Below are 15,791 nucleotides of genomic sequence, written 5' to 3'. Positions count from 1 at the left end.
CTAAAATGCGAGTTTTTCGTTCCCAGCGTAGTCTTTTAGTGTTAAATTATAACGTATTTTATATTACTACTGTGTAGTTTCTAGATTACTGGGCTAAATGTTCAAGTTTTTAATAAATATTCACTGAGATTAGGGTCATTTGGAGTGACGTCTTTGGTTTACAGTAGCGTCACTTTGAACAGCTTCGCACTGGTTCGAGTTTATTTTATGACCAAGGGTCCGCCGTCTAAGAGTGATGCGCGTGTTACAAAGAGTTAACATAGGCGTACGGGCCGGGAAGGGGGGGGGGGGGGGGCGAGGGGGGCTGCAGCCCCCCCAAATCTTGGGCAACTCAGATTTTTTGGGTAGCGAGAGAAAATTTGGGCAAAGCCAGTTTTTTAAGACGTTTCCGTGTTTTTTAAATCATTATTTTGAAGAGATAAATATTTTGTATTTTAACCTGAAGTTGGCGTAATAATCCAGTACTGTTACATTCACACGAGACAGTGGTTGCCTAGCACGTAATGAGTTTCTGGTTGTAAGGGAAGGGTATCATGTGCTGATTTTTTTATTGTTGGGCACTGTACTGCAATGGGCTATTTCCAGTCGTGAATTGATTAGAATAAACTTCCGCCTAACTTTTTAGAATCATCTCCGCTCGTAGAACAGTGTATGGCAGATAGCATCAGCAATGGGTCTGAAAGTGAAGAAGTGGCTGACTAATTTTCAGTTTGAATTACGCGAAGAATCGTAATTTTTTTTACAAAAATCTATCCAGTGGTTTAAAAATTATTCACTAATTTGTTAAATTAGACCAAAATGTTTACAAAACCGCTAACAAGAGTGCCATGATACATACTAAATACTCAAATTCCTTTTTGGCCAGAGCTATCTCCATGATCTCTTACCCACGTTTGTAAAAAGATTGAAACTACTATGAGGTGAAATTGCATGTCAAAAGCGCTTCGTTTTCTACAGATAACGGCCAAACATCAAGATTTTCCTTTTTTACCGTATTTCTAACGATAAAAACTTTATCCCAAAATATCTCCGTAACGCTCTTACAGATTCTGTTTTAACTTCACGAACACTATTGGAGGAAAATTCTCCCGTGAACGATTTTGGAAGAACAGTTCCCAGTGAGAAATGTTGCTGCAAGTATAATAGGTAATGGCATCATTTGGTTGCTATGACAACTCCGATGTTATTGCAACCCGGATCATAACAAATTTTCATCTTTATCTAATACAACTGTGGTGGCAATTTTTCCAAATGTTTGTTTATGGTGTTGTAGTCTATGCTCAAAAAAAACTTCACAGGTATTGACCCTGAAAAACTGTATCGAGCCACTTTCATATGCTAGTACGGTCTATGTTGTTGCATCGTATGGCCCTCGTTTCTGTTCGACTGTTTTGTAAAAATTTGGGCAACTTGCAAGAATTTTTTGGGCAAATGGTTTACTGCCCCCCCTAGCAAAAAATTGCCCGTACGCCTATGAGTGTTAAATAAGGGAGTTAAACTCATCGCTAATGATGAGCTTGGGAGCAGGTGCCTTAAAGGTCAGTGGGGGGTCAAATGCAATCAGCAGGGAGGAGGTATCCATGGAAACCCTGGAAGCGGGAACTACCCCAAGAGCGGCCTATAACCGGCACCGTCAACTGAATAAATTAAGTGGAGATACTTATACAAAACCACCAGGCAGGGAGGGCGGAGAGGGAGCAAGAATCCGCAATGATTCGCAAGAAGGCAAAAATTGATCCGCTACGATCAGCAAGCAAAGGTACAATGCAAAGCAACACTAGCAAAAGGGCATACAAGGAGCCCTGCAAATCCCTGCGGGCCGCCTCGTAGGTCACAAACTAGGGACCTTAAGATACTCTGGACGCGCCCGAGGAGGACGTCAACCGGAAGTGAAATGTTCAATTCTTGGAACTAATTAGCATAATGCCACAGCGTCAACCTGAAGTCGCGACGGTGAAAACTAGAAGTTTGGCCGCCTCGTAAAACGGTGAGTTGGTTTTCTTGTTTTCAGTGCAGAAATTGCTTTTCGTACCGGATTTTCGATCCGTTTTACTTAATGAGACACATTGAAGTGCTTTTAGTGAGGTGTTCTCTCAAGATTGCCTCTTATTTTTTTGCTATCAAGCCTTTTCGGTTCAGTGTTTTCGCGGCAACTGAGAATGAAAGTGCTGAGTCTTTCGACACAAATGTAACACTATAACTGCTTGTTTTTAAGGGGACAACGTTCTCGCTTTAGGATAGTATTTGAAAACTTTAAGAGACAAGAAGTCGAATAAAAATTGTTGAAAAACAAAAAATCAAGGCTTGTAATAAACTTGAACATGTCGGAGAAAATTGAGATCTTGAACAAGACGCCATGGTTCATTTATTAACTTTTATAATTTTATTTTGTTCACTTTTAGTTCAGCGATGGAGCGGTATCATATCGTTTTAAAGCAAGATCTAGAACAACGGAAAGCGAAAAAGTCTGGCAACAAATAGCTGATAAACTGAACTCCGATCATACCCTCAAGTTTCCCTCGAAGAAATTCGGGTTTTTTTTTTAGAGAAACTGGAGTAATAGCCGGCAGCACCAATTTTTCTTCCAATAAAAGATCGTTAAGGTATCAATCAAGCAAGACTTCACGACTGATGAAATTAAAACACGAAAGCATTACTTTATCCTCTCTCGTCAGGCGAGCACTCAACCCAACCTGCTCAATCTTAATTTGTTTTTCCCGCGAAGGTGGCGGCGTCCTCGCTCCAGGCTTTCTCCGTTCCCTTTACCGCCGCGTCCAGGGTATCTTAAGGTCCCTCCTGAAGTGGGAGAAGACCGCTGGCCAACTCGCTCGAGTTTATCTTTGCCTAAATGATATTTTACCACATTAAAGGAAGGTAGGTACAAATTCCAGATGTCGGTTTTACGCCGAGGTGTCCGTCTGGGAAGACGCAGTACAGAGCCGACTATAGGCAAGTTGATATAGCCTTCCCCAGGCTTGATTGGTGCATTTACAACAAAATGGCCGCCACGGTAACCACTCGATCTCAACGATCTTACGGAAAAATCGAGTCGGTTTTATAACACTGACGACCGAAAAAACATGTCTTAGAATGGTCATATTTATTGGTGATAACCAGTGATAAATTGGACCGCAAAGATTTCAACTGGTGCATTTACAACAAAATGGCCGCCACGGTAACCAATCGATCTCAACGATCTTACGGAAAAATCGAGTCTGTTTTTTAACACCGACGACCGAAAAAACAGGTGCCTTAGAACGGTCACATTTATTGGTGATAACCAGTGATAAATTGGACCGCAAAGATTTCAACTGGTGCATTTACAACAAAATGGCCGCCACGGTAATCACTCGATCTCAAAGATCTTACGGAAAAATCGAGTCGGTTTTATAACACTGACGACCGGAAAAACGGGTGCCTTAGAATGGTCATATTTATTGGTGATAACCAGTGATAAATTGGACCGCAAATATTTAAATTTTAATTGGAAAAACGCTTTATAGTAGGTCATAGAGATTCATATTTTATTTCTTTAAAATATAACCTTATCTACACAATAAACTTATCTACAAAGATATTTTACAATATACATTTTTGCTCAATACATGCAACGCTTCAAAGCGAGCTTTCCATTCAAAAAATCGTACATAAAAAAGGAATATATTGAAATAAACTAAATAGATTTACTTAGGTTGATCAAGTATTTACATAGTCTCCAATATATATTTTTTTACTGTTTCGGTTATTAACATGCCTTCGCAAAGAATTTTTTCCTATAATACAAAAAAGATCCTCGGTAAATAAAACTTCAGTGCAAGTAATGGGCCGGTTTTTAGTATTTTTACATTGTCAATAGTTGCTATATTTACAAACGAGCGTCTCTGCCACTACAGCACTAAAGTAAATAAAAATAACAACAACAAAAACATGAACAACAAGTTTGTCATTTTCCTAAGAAAAAACGACTTAGGTTTCTAGGAAACTGCCTACCTACCTCTCCTCTAAGCCAGCATTTTGTCTTAAGTGAGGCGTTCGTGTTAATGTCGAGTCAGGGGAGGGGTAGGTGGGCAGTTTCCTTGAAATCTCCAACCATGTCAGTCGCGGTGATTAGACAAATGCAATTTTGCTGTTATCTCGCTCTATAAAGCCCGGCTAATTAAAAATTTCGCAAATAACCTGAGTCGAACTTCCCCGTGAATAGATTCCGATATTTTCTGTTAGTATATACCATAAATGACCTAATAAACGACCACTTCCAAATAAACGCCTCTTATCTAATAAACACCCCCTCCACATGGGTAAAATTTTATTAGACGCCCCTCTCTAATAAACGCCCACTGTCTAATAGACGAGAGAATTAGTCCAAAATACTGGGAATTAGCAAAAAAGGAGCAAAATCATTCAATTCATTCACTTTCTTGCTTGATTAACAAGGCTTGGCGTATTTTATCTTGTTCTACGTCAAGTTTAAAGTAAGGATAGACTAACGATGACAACACAATAACAATGAGCGTGGATTCTAACATTAATGCTGGGATTTCAAAGAGCGATATGGATCTCTAGACGGCCTAGATGTATCAATTGAAGAAGAGGATATTCCGCTGTCTTTAAACTCTCCTGATAATTTCGCCGAAAGTATATTAGTTTTTTTGAGATTGTTACAGTAATGATACGCCTCTCTCTTTTGAACGCCCTCGCTTGGACTCCTAAAATTAAATAGACGCCCCGGGTGTTTACGAGGTCATTTATGGTATATATGTTTTGTATTTTTTTTTTCACAGGCACTTAACTGGGAAATTTTGACGTGCTCTCTGTAATGAGATATAAATGTAAATTATAATTATTCCCATCAGCCATCTTGTTTCATTTCTTGTCTTGTAAAACGTAGAAAGCAATAATGGCCGAATTTTTACGAATGCATGACCACCGCTCACGAGAAACCCAAGAATACTTAATCGGAAATTACAACAAATACAAAGAAACACAAAGTTGCGTACAAAGTTCTCTGAAACACGACAACAGGTTTTAACGCGGACGATAGCTTGCAAATTCAGGAGGTCTTTCAACGTCAAGTGTTTCGTTCTTTTTTACACGTAAATTCTACATTCCGAGTCATTATTAATTCATTTGTTTTTTCATCGCGACTCATTACCTTGTATCTATTTTTAGATGACAATTTGATGTCCTTTGATTATTACAAGTAGATCGCCATTTAAGGATCATAAAATAGTTTTACCTTGTGCTATGTCAATAGTTAACTTGAAGTTTACACTTTTGGAAAATTATCATTCATAACAGCGCGGTTTTAATTTCTTTTTAACTTTAAACTATTAATTAAACATGACCAACAATATCTTAATATATTTTAATATCTGGCTACTCTAAAATCAGAACTTATGGGCTGCGGTTTTCAAATAAGTACTTGAAGTACCGCGTTGAGTTTAGAGTTGCATTGCTAAGGCACGATTAGCTAAAAAGATTGGCCAATTCACCAGCCAATCAGAGCTGAGGTGTAATCAACAAGTCTTGACTTTTTGACTCCAGTGTGATATATTACACACCCTGAGACCAGAGCCTTCCTTTTCTCCTCTTCTTGATCGAGCAAGGGAGAAATGTCTGAACCGCCTTTGAAGTCAACGCAGTCCTCACTTCTAGACTTGTCAATCTTGTTTTCTCTCGTCAAACTGGTTTTCGAGTGCAAGCATTCCGTTTAATGATAAACCGATGGTCACAACTAAGCCCGCTATACCAGCGCATGGCTATTAGGCCTGGGTTTCGAAACTGTATCCTAGCAACATTCAGCGTATGCTCAACAAAGATGTTACTTGATTTACGAGCACTCCAAAATCGAGCACATGAAAGAAAGACTCTGTTGGCAAGATGGGTTTTACCGAAATTAATTAAAAACCTCCCTCATATGTAATTTAAAATAACTTATCAGCTAAACTCATGTATAAGAATCACCCGAAATAGGAATACCTCTGCAGGTTAACTGTCTCAATGTACCTTCAATAAAGTTATCACCTGGCTTACTCTTTGTTCTCTATATTCTGCTACCCCTCAGCGCTTATTCGTTGCTCCATCTTTTCTGTGTCCAGTGGATATGGATTACTTCAATGGAGCTGCTCCTGTTCATTGTGGTGACGTTTATCAGTCGAATACTCTGATAATATTGTCAAGAAATGATTCATCTCATAGATGTTGATGTTTTCTGTTACAAAAGCTTTATATCTGCGCTAAAATTGGTATCTATGCCTCGCAGTGCTAAATGTCCAAAGGACTGACTGACTGTCAAGAACTCGTAGAAACGACTGAGTGTTCGTGATTTCTCACTTCTTGACTGTCTCTAATAACGATGGTAGAACTTCTTGGCTGTTTGCGTCAGGGATTGATTACAGCGCATGATCTACCCTGTCTGTATTCAACTGACGGGAACAAGTACACATCCCTCTCTTGCCTGTCAGCAACACTGTTTCCTTAATGTCATAAACACGTCGTCACAGCGGAGTTTTGAACGAAGTGGTAACTAAGAAGCTCGTCTGCTGAGGGCCTATGTCTTGAGTTCCTATCAAAACGGAGATGAACACGCAATTTAAACTCACGATGGCCTCTTACGTAACTCAACTACATTCTCCATCCTATTAAGTCCACCCCATTGGTAAAGGAATTCCTTTATACTCATTCTTACAGGGACATCAATGACACCAACACTACACCAGCCTGTGTCAAATGCCGTTTATGAAACAAGCCAGTATACAGTTGTGTGCTTAGTGTCCTCGAGGTGATTTTGTTATGTTACTGACTTTTCACCATGCTTTCCAGACTTTTTCCCGGTCAGGAAAATTGCTGGATATATCTCAAGACCTTTTCAAGAATTCAAGACTCCGTACGAACCCTGACTTGAGGAAATCGTGGCGCTCACAAGCCCATAAAGATGTTCATTAACAAATGAGAAAATGGGAAAGTTTGCAACAAAAAAGGTATCCTTCAGCCTCGCTTTTATTTAAAGACCAGGACACTAAGCAAACAATTATCAAAATGACTATTAAAAGTTGAATGCCATTGCATTTGCATGACTGTGCTATTTACAAACCTTGAAGTTGCCAAGTGGAGCGCAGAAATTCTTAAAATATCCAGAAAAATTCCTGTCTATAATTAACTGTTACTGCTGTAGCATTACGTTGCTTTTGAAAAAGAAAACTTTCTTTACTACAATCATAACGATACTTATGGGGTTAACTTGGGAGGCACGTTGACAAACTTCCATAATTTTCCCTTTCGCTAAGTAAATGGACAGTACACGCCACTGCACACGCGCACTTGATTGTTTTTTTTTTTCACTGCTGGCAAAAATTCTCGGAATAAAAAAACTTGTGTTTTAATTTTAAAAAGCTAAAAAGGTCACAAATTTTTATATAGTTCTGATTAATTGGTAACAGAACTTCGTATCGTCAAATTCGGTCTCTAATCATACTCGTCATGAAGGACTTCCGCCCGGTGTGATTACAGACCGAATTGGACTCCACTGAGTACTTTTACCATTATAAATTGTACTCGTAATTTAAGAGCATCTTAACGGCTTAGTTTTGTTTGACATCCACCACACAAAACTTGGCCGTGCCATTCATAACTGGCAATGCCTTTTGTAACTGCATCGTTAGTACAAAAACGTACTTGATAAGAGTTGATTGTATAAACTCCCTGGCATCTTCTGATAAATCAATCGGTAATGCGGGCTCTGTGAGCTGCGTTGCAATCTTAAACAGCGCCGCCATTGGCTCAAATTCTGACCACGGGGGTTTGGTGGTCAACATCTCCACAACAGTGCAGCCAAGACTCCTTCCGGGGAAAGAGACAAAACAAAATTTTTAATTCTTTTAAAGGAAAAGTAATTACCAGGTAGCTTCAAATTTCAACGCCAGGAGTAATTTGCTTTGCTACATGTCAATATGGTGGGTCTAATTCTGTGTAACTGAACGAGAAAAGTACTGTAACCATTTTTGTAAAAGCTTCTCAAAAGTACTTTCATTGTTATACTGTACAAGGTGGTTCTAGTTTTTAGTTCTGTCACATTCAATAGCAAGGTGGCTGTTAACTTTAAAGTCAGTGTGGCCATTCACGTGAAAGCTACTGAGCAGTACTTTCCTATGGTACTGTTATTATGCTGCACAAGGTAGTTCTAACTTTTGAGTCTGGATGAAATCCTAAAGTGGAACCATTCAAATGAAGGCTACTGAGCAGTACTTTCCTATGGTACTGTTTATTATGCTGTACAAGGTAGTTCTAACTTTTGAGTCTGGATGAAATCCTTAAGTGTGACCATTCAAATGAAAGCTACTGAGTAGTACTTTCCTATGGTACTGTCCATTATGCTGTACAAGGTGGTTCTAACTCTTGATTCTGTGGACAAAATCCTTGTGTGTAACTATTCAAATGAAACTTAACTACTAAATACGCGAATTCCTTCGTGTTTCTTTACGCTCTACAAACTGGTTATGGATGTTTAAAAAGTGTGACCAAAACTGAACTTACCAGATATCCGCCTTCCTTCCATACCCCTCACCATTAATGACCTCTGGTGCCATCCAGTAAGGTGTTCCATGAACAGATCTGAACCCTGTTTTACTACGAATTGTCTGCAGAGAAAAGGAGCAAAAGTCCTTACTAAGGCAGTGCCATGTATAGCCAAGTCATTTTTAAGCCCAGTTATGGAGCCAACAAACATTACATTTCCGTCATTTCCACCTTTAAACGCCCAGGGGAGGGGGGGGGGGGGGGTACTCGGTATTTCAAGTGACGAGGATGATCGAAGGATTTTTTTGGGTTTGAAATTTTCGATTCCCGGAATTTTTTGGGTACGAAAATTTGGCTTGGGTAGCTTGATTTGAGTAGGGATTTTTTGGGGATATTAAAAAGAATCGGTAGTGCCCTGGCTGAGTAGTTCTGCGTATAAAGTACAAACAAACGAGTTTTGCTGTTGTTTAATAGTTAACTATGGTGTCGCTTTACATAGCACGTGTTATACAATAGTCTGCATTGTCCCGTGTGCCCGGCATGGGATTTTTTGGGGTTAATTTTTGGTCCAGGGATTTTTTTGGGTTTTGCTGGAAGCCTTAGGGATTTTTTTGGTTCTTGACTTTTGGCTCCATTCGATCATCCCCGTCACTTGAAATCCCGAGTACCCCGCCAGGGTTTAAACGTTAGTGCGTTTTTCCCCCAAATTCTCGGACGCTTATGTACATGAAAAAGGTTGCACCTCACTGGATTAATAGTTTAAGCCTTTTACTCCCATTTTGTAAAATGCTCAAACAATTACTAGTAAGCAGTGCAAGTGCTGCCCAAGACGGTTTAAGACCCCATGGATTTACAGAAGAATACAACCTAAATTTGATCATTTACATAAAAACATATACTTAATACTTATTGATCATTCTAACCTTTGAGTTTGAAGAATAAATCCTGGGGTGTGGACGTTAAGATGAAATTACTGCGCATACTTTCCGACACTAAATCGGCTATAATCCTCGTTCCTCGTTGCTCACACGGAAGGAATTCTGTTTTTAATCGAGTTTCAAGTTTCGCTGATTAGGTAACGCGCCAAAAGTAACACAAATACAAAACAGCCCATTAAAACTTTCGATTTTACCTGTAGTCTTTTCGAAGCTCCAAAGTCTGCCAGTTTTACATTGCCACGAAGATCTCTGAGTATTGCTCCTTCAAAAATGAAAAGTATGACAACCATAAGAAATGAACATATTCCTTAAATCACATATTATCTGAATTTTTCAGTCTACGTCTACTCTGTACTAAAGGCCAGCTCTCCTCAACGGCTACTCATTTTTGTCTCGGTGGAAATTCTATACATTCACCCCTGGTTTGACCTCTCTCTAACGACGACAACAACGGCCACTGGTTCCAATTGCCAAAATACCCTTGGTAACGGTTATTTAAAAGCAAACCATGATAATGTTTTACCTTTAATGTCTCTGTGTACTATAAGAGCTGTGTGTAAAAAAGACTCTCCTTCAAGAATTTGTCTTCTATACTTTCTTGTTAAGCTCTCATTGAGGGCTCCATGTTGTTTTATATGGTCATGCACAGATCCCTGTGGAAAAGCGAAGCCAAAAGGGAGACGACATTAACATTACTAAATGCTTCATAGTACAGTTGGAAAATACATCCTCTTATTTAACGCCTTTTCAAAAATACTTGTTCCATAAGCCTGCAATTTACAGAAACAACATGAAATGTAGCTCTAGCTAAGAGTTTCTGCACAAAAGCGTACGATTTAACCGAGTTAAGGTAAAACCTCCTAGCAGTACTATTATACTTTCTCTCCTAAAATTATATTCAGGATACAATGTCTTAAGTTGCTTTAGCACTATTTGTGGCCTTAAACCACACGAGAAAACGAAAAAAAATCTTGCAATCTCTTCCACGTAGCTTTGCTCTTTCGCACAACGGAACTGTATCTTGTGAATAACGAAAGCCATTTTTTAAAACACGAATCACGAAAAGTTTCAGCGTTCTGTACGAACATATAACATCTGCTACGTATAACGCAACCGTTACTTTTGACTTAAAAGGAAAAATAATTATCTAGAATGAATCATGACCATTAGCTTGCGAACAGCAGACGCATTTGCTATCGTCGCTTCTGGGAGAGAAGCGACGACCGGAAATGCGTCTGCTGTTCGCAGGCTACATGACCACTTCAACTAAAAAATCTTACCACGGGTAAGTATTCCATGAAGATATATACATGAAGATCTGTCTGTTGTGTTCCATAGTACAGAACTATTCTTTCATGTTGAAGATTCTTCAAAAGATCGATTTCTGGTTCAAGGGCGTTTACTTCCTGCAAACGTGGTAAGCAAGGCGTAGTTAGAGGTTGACTATTCAGAGTAAACTCTGGTTTTTCTCAGGGATAGAACAGCAAGCAAAAGGCGGAAATGCGCGTGAAAATCACCACCCACGAGAAACGGGACTTAACGTGGCAATCTTAACGTGCGCTCGTGTAGTTTGCTCGCTCTGACATAACTGAAGAAGATGTGAAGCCACCCGCAGTCTATGCACAGTGTTCTTAAAAGATGAGCGACATTACATAATCCACGGTAAAAAGTGTCACTTAAAATTACAATAGAATCAAGTTTTTGAACTAGTACATATCCAAGAAGGAAGTATAACTTTATTTAAGCGTTGACACACCTTTTGAGTTGCTGTATTTAAAAGTCCCACTTCGACTTGTTTAACGGCTAATTCACTTCCTGTGTCATGATCATGACACAGGTATACCTTAAAAAAAGAAATAAATAAATTTTGTTACAAAGCTGGAAATTTTTTCCCAACAGTGCGCGCTCTCTGTCTCATTGGTTACTTTGAGGTCACATGACATCTAACAATGGAACTGTTTCCCGCCAAAATCTCTGAGCGGGCAACATTACAAAATCTATGACGTCAGAGGGTAACATTGCACTGTTACCCACCAAAGTTTACCGACGACTGTCGCTACGAGGATTAATGAATTTCCAGCTATATAACAAATCACCTGAAGACTGTCCGTCGGGAGACAATTAATTTTGTTTCCCAAGAATATCAATGTTACCCGAGGGACATTAAAATTCTCAGGAAACAGAATTAACCGTTTCTCGAGGGACCAGTAATTAAGTGTTTATTACAGAGCAACCTGCGGTCATGTTTTTTTCAAGTTGAACATCACCCAGCAGGCACGATGTAGCCCTGGAATTAAGAAATCCTACATGAAGAAATGTTTGCTGCCCAACTGTTGGTCAGCACTGGACAAGAACTCAAGACAATGAAGTTACAAACCTACCCCACCAACAGTAGCCTGCGAAAACAGACGTTTCGCGAAACGTCCCCACCGGCGAGGAGCGAGGAGAAACGGCTGTTTTTCGCAGGCAACACCGACAGCCCATGCTGCCTCACACAAAATTATAGTGTCGGTGCTTACAATGAAAATATCCACAATCACTCTGTGGGAGGTAGTTAGAAATTTTTGTGGGAGCAAAAGCGTGTTATCTCTGGAGGGGAAAAGGAAGCCTATCAAAAGCCTGGGATAATTTTGGGGCAATCTATTTTTGTCCCATATGAGTGAAGTCCTAGCTGTCTTTCGCATTGAAGCCTCCAAACCGGTTTTTTTTGTTTCGACACCCTTTCAGCTGCCCCTCCCCACCCGACTCTTCATTTCTGAGAGTTTTCCGCCGGAAACTGGCATCTATTATGTAGCTCAAGTGTTACCCAATTCCCTCGCACTATCAACCTTCCCTGACGAACGCACCATCAGTTTGTACTTCGAGGTCACAAGACATCTATATGTAACCAGGAAAATGTTTCCCGCCAAAATCTTTGAGCGGATCTATGATGTCAGTGGGTGACAGTAATACAAGTTTTCTGCTATCCCTCATGGTGACCAAACAGGACACAGCTTAAAGCTTGCTCATGATAGCTTACACCTTACCTGTCCAAACGCTCCAGCTCCAAGGAGCTTTCCTTTTGTCCAGTTTTTAGGAACTTGAGTTCATGAATGTTGTTCATGAATGTTGCTAATGAAAAAGCAAACTTAAGAGAGAGTCAAACACAAGAAAATAAACGGAGTAGTTTCCACATTTGTACCTCAACTCATCAAACATTCATGAAGAGAAAACAGAGAAAATCACTACATTAAAGAAAACATGCATAACGGATACAAATAGAGAACTGATGACATCACAAAAACTAAATTTGTAAAATTATGGGATAGATCCAGAAAGGACAAGATGAAAAATGTCCACTTGCTAAAATTCAGCCTGTTAGTGCAAATTGTGAGGATATATGCACCGTTATGTGACAAGGATTTGTGTAGAGTCATCAGAACATAACGGTTCTTATATCGCCGCACCAATTTGTACTAACAGGCTGATTTTTAACAAGCTTGTTCTTTCTGAATATGCCAACCAATCCCATAATTTCACAAATTTTAGTTTTTGTGACGTCACACTTCTCTATTAGGCACTTTAGAAACGAAAAGGGAACTGGAGCCAAAGTGCGACCCGCAATTGTTTCTGGGATCGTTACCAGTGGCGGGTCCAGACCTTCAGATAAGTGGGAGGGGGGGGGGGGGGGGTAGGGGAGGGTCATTTTGGTCTAAAAATAAGGGGGCGGGCCCCCAGGGCTCCTCCCCTGGATCCGCTACTGGTTACTGGGCAAGTGACAGTCCCAGAAGCGAAATTTAACTTGGCCCAGTTCCTTTCTCGTTTCTAGAGTGGCTAATTACCAAGAAATCTGGGAATTACAGCTTTAAATTTCTTCAAGAATTACATGTGTATCTATCGTTTGAGAAGCTAAACCAAACAATTGTCTGATACTCAGACACATCGACGTTGGCTAAAAACACTCGGTGGCCGCTTTTTTTAGGAAACATTGCACGCAGTCTTAGAGTATTACATGTAGGGATAGTTCTGATTAGCTGGTATGCTGGACTGTCTACTCTGATTAGTTAAAACAGTTAGACGTACTTTCAATTTAGTTTCACGACAGTTAATCGCCTTCGTCATAGCGCATCCTAATCTGGTGTTCCTGTGGAACAAAGGCAGAAATTTTCGAGCTATCACGGTCGACTGCAGATTAGCCGCCCCTATAAACTAGATTTATCAGGGGCATCTAGGCCGCGAGGAACTGGACTCCTTTGGACTCGTTTTCGTTTCCTTTAGTCTCATTCTCGTGCAGATATCATGTTCGTGGAATAACACATAGGTTGGAGAGTCTATGAATAAGACGAACGCGGATCCATAATCAATGATTTTTACTAGTTTTATCATCAAAATCCTTTTCCAGCCATTACCTTTAGGTTCCACCGCAGACATATCTTTTAGCCTCTGTACAGCAGCCTCGAGCTCAGATTCTCGTCTTGGTCGTCTGCTTCCCACATTATCAATGTCTGCCAACAGACCACTACTGCTACTCGAAGGGCTTAGTTGTTGGTCTGTCTCATTTAAGGTATGGGCTTGCGAGAATTTCGAGTTCCATTGTATATCTGGTTTCCTGGAAAACATTTGGGGTACATACAGTTTTATACATAAGGAAACCGGAAATTCTGTTGCGAAAATCAAATGGTTTGTGCCATTCCGTTGAAACCTCAGAAAACAATTATAGGCTGTGATTTGTAGCGATGCAATTTTTTATTCTTTTTAGCCTGTCCAGTTGATTCAGAAATACTTTGTGGCGGATCGTTCTCCAAATGCCAAATTTATAGTCTTATTTCTATGCACAAGATTTTACAACTGCATGATTTATGTTTAATGGTAAGTAACCTTAGGGCTTATTCATTTGCCCATTCTGCATGCGCAGCAACAGACAATCCTAAAGTATTTGTTTGTAGACCACATTGTATCTATTGTGTTACTTATGGTTTCGCTGTACCAATGAAATCCACAGAGGTTTATAACTTTTGAATGTGTCGATGAAATTTTTACGTGTGACTACTGAGATGAAAGCTACTGAGCAGTAATTTCCTGTGGTATTGTTTACATTGTATTATGCTGTACATGGTGGTTCTAACTTTAGAGTCTGTGGATGAAATCCTATGGTATGACCATTCAAATGAAAGCTACTGAGCAGAACTATCCTGTGGGGCGTTTATTTCGCTGTACAAGGTGGTTCAGTCTAACTTTTGAGTCTTTGGATAAAATCCTATGGCACTCAAATGAAAGCTTACAAGCAGTACTTTCCCACGGTGCTGTTTATTATACATGTACTTTACAAGGTGGTTCAAACTTTTAAATCTGTGGATGATATCCTAAAGTTGTGAAAGATTTGAACCCAGGAGTCATTTCAAAAGTAGGTTGAGTTTGATCGTCCGGGTGAGCGTAGTCCTGAATAGGACTGTTGTTGTTGAGAGTGACTGACGTTTCGACAACTTGTGCGGTAGTCATCTTCGGAGTCAAAGTGAGTTGTATCACGTCAGTTGATGGTATTATACTCTGGTTATTGATCTGATTGGTCAATTACGTCGCGATGTTATTGGTCGTCTGTCAGTTAAGCCGTGATGTTGTTGGCTATGAAGACTCGTAATCAGTAATTGGTGCGTTTCGATCCGTCTATTGTCACAGTTTAACAGTCGTCTATTGTTAGTCAAATTGTCATTCTCTTGTAGTTAGTTTTGCTTGATCTCGTCAATAAGTCGTTTGTACGGCGCTGGTAACTATTGGCTACGATTCAGTGGCGTTTTTTCTAAGTTAGTAAACCAGCTTTCTAAAGTAAGACGTTGATAGTAGTCTGTAGAATACGTTATACATGTCGCAGAGTCCCAGTCAATTTGACGTTCCGTCTTTAAATGGTGCTCAGCAATGTAATTGTTGACGTCACCATTCTTCGTCGCTCGTTTGTGTTCGGTCAGTCGCGTGCTTAGGTTTCTGCCGGTTTCACCAATGTAAGACGCCATTAAGACAATACAGATACCGGACGACCACAAACTAGTGTCCTTTGACGTCAAATCGCTGTCCACCAGTATTCCACTTCAACTGACTCTAGACTGTACTGAGAACGCTATTAAGAACTTTACTGTTGAACTACCACTACCTACAGACGACATTATGGACCTACTCAACCTCTGTTTGACTTCGACGTACTTTCAGTACAACGGCAAACACTACAAACACTGGGTTACACGGTACAGCTATGGGCTCTCCTGTTTATGTTGTTGTAGCAGAAATTGTCATGCAAAACATCGAGGAACAAGCCCTAGCTACCTACACGCGAACTGTACCTCTTTAGTTACGTTACGTTGACGACAC

General features: G+C 39.9%; 1 long non-coding RNA gene and 1 pseudogene across 1 annotated transcript; one reads left to right on the top strand and one right to left on the bottom strand.

Moving 5' to 3' along the window:
* The first annotated feature begins 1,840 nt into the window (after positions 1-1,840).
* On the top strand, positions 1,841-2,614 carry LOC140924391 (uncharacterized). The gene is made up of 2 exons (XR_012164268.1): positions 1,841-1,987; positions 2,403-2,614. It is a non-coding gene; the product is annotated as an uncharacterized lncRNA (long non-coding RNA).
* A 1,379-nt stretch (positions 2,615-3,993) lies between these two features.
* Positions 3,994-14,062, bottom strand: LOC140924944 (mitogen-activated protein kinase kinase kinase 2-like; annotated as a pseudogene).
* Between the last annotated feature and the right edge of the window lie 1,729 nt (positions 14,063-15,791).

This window comes from Porites lutea, chromosome 14 (assembly GCF_958299795.1).
Source record: "Porites lutea chromosome 14, jaPorLute2.1, whole genome shotgun sequence".
NCBI classification, from domain to species: domain Eukaryota; kingdom Metazoa; phylum Cnidaria; class Anthozoa; order Scleractinia; family Poritidae; genus Porites; species Porites lutea.
This window is presented reverse-complemented; position numbering and strand designations above follow the sequence as displayed.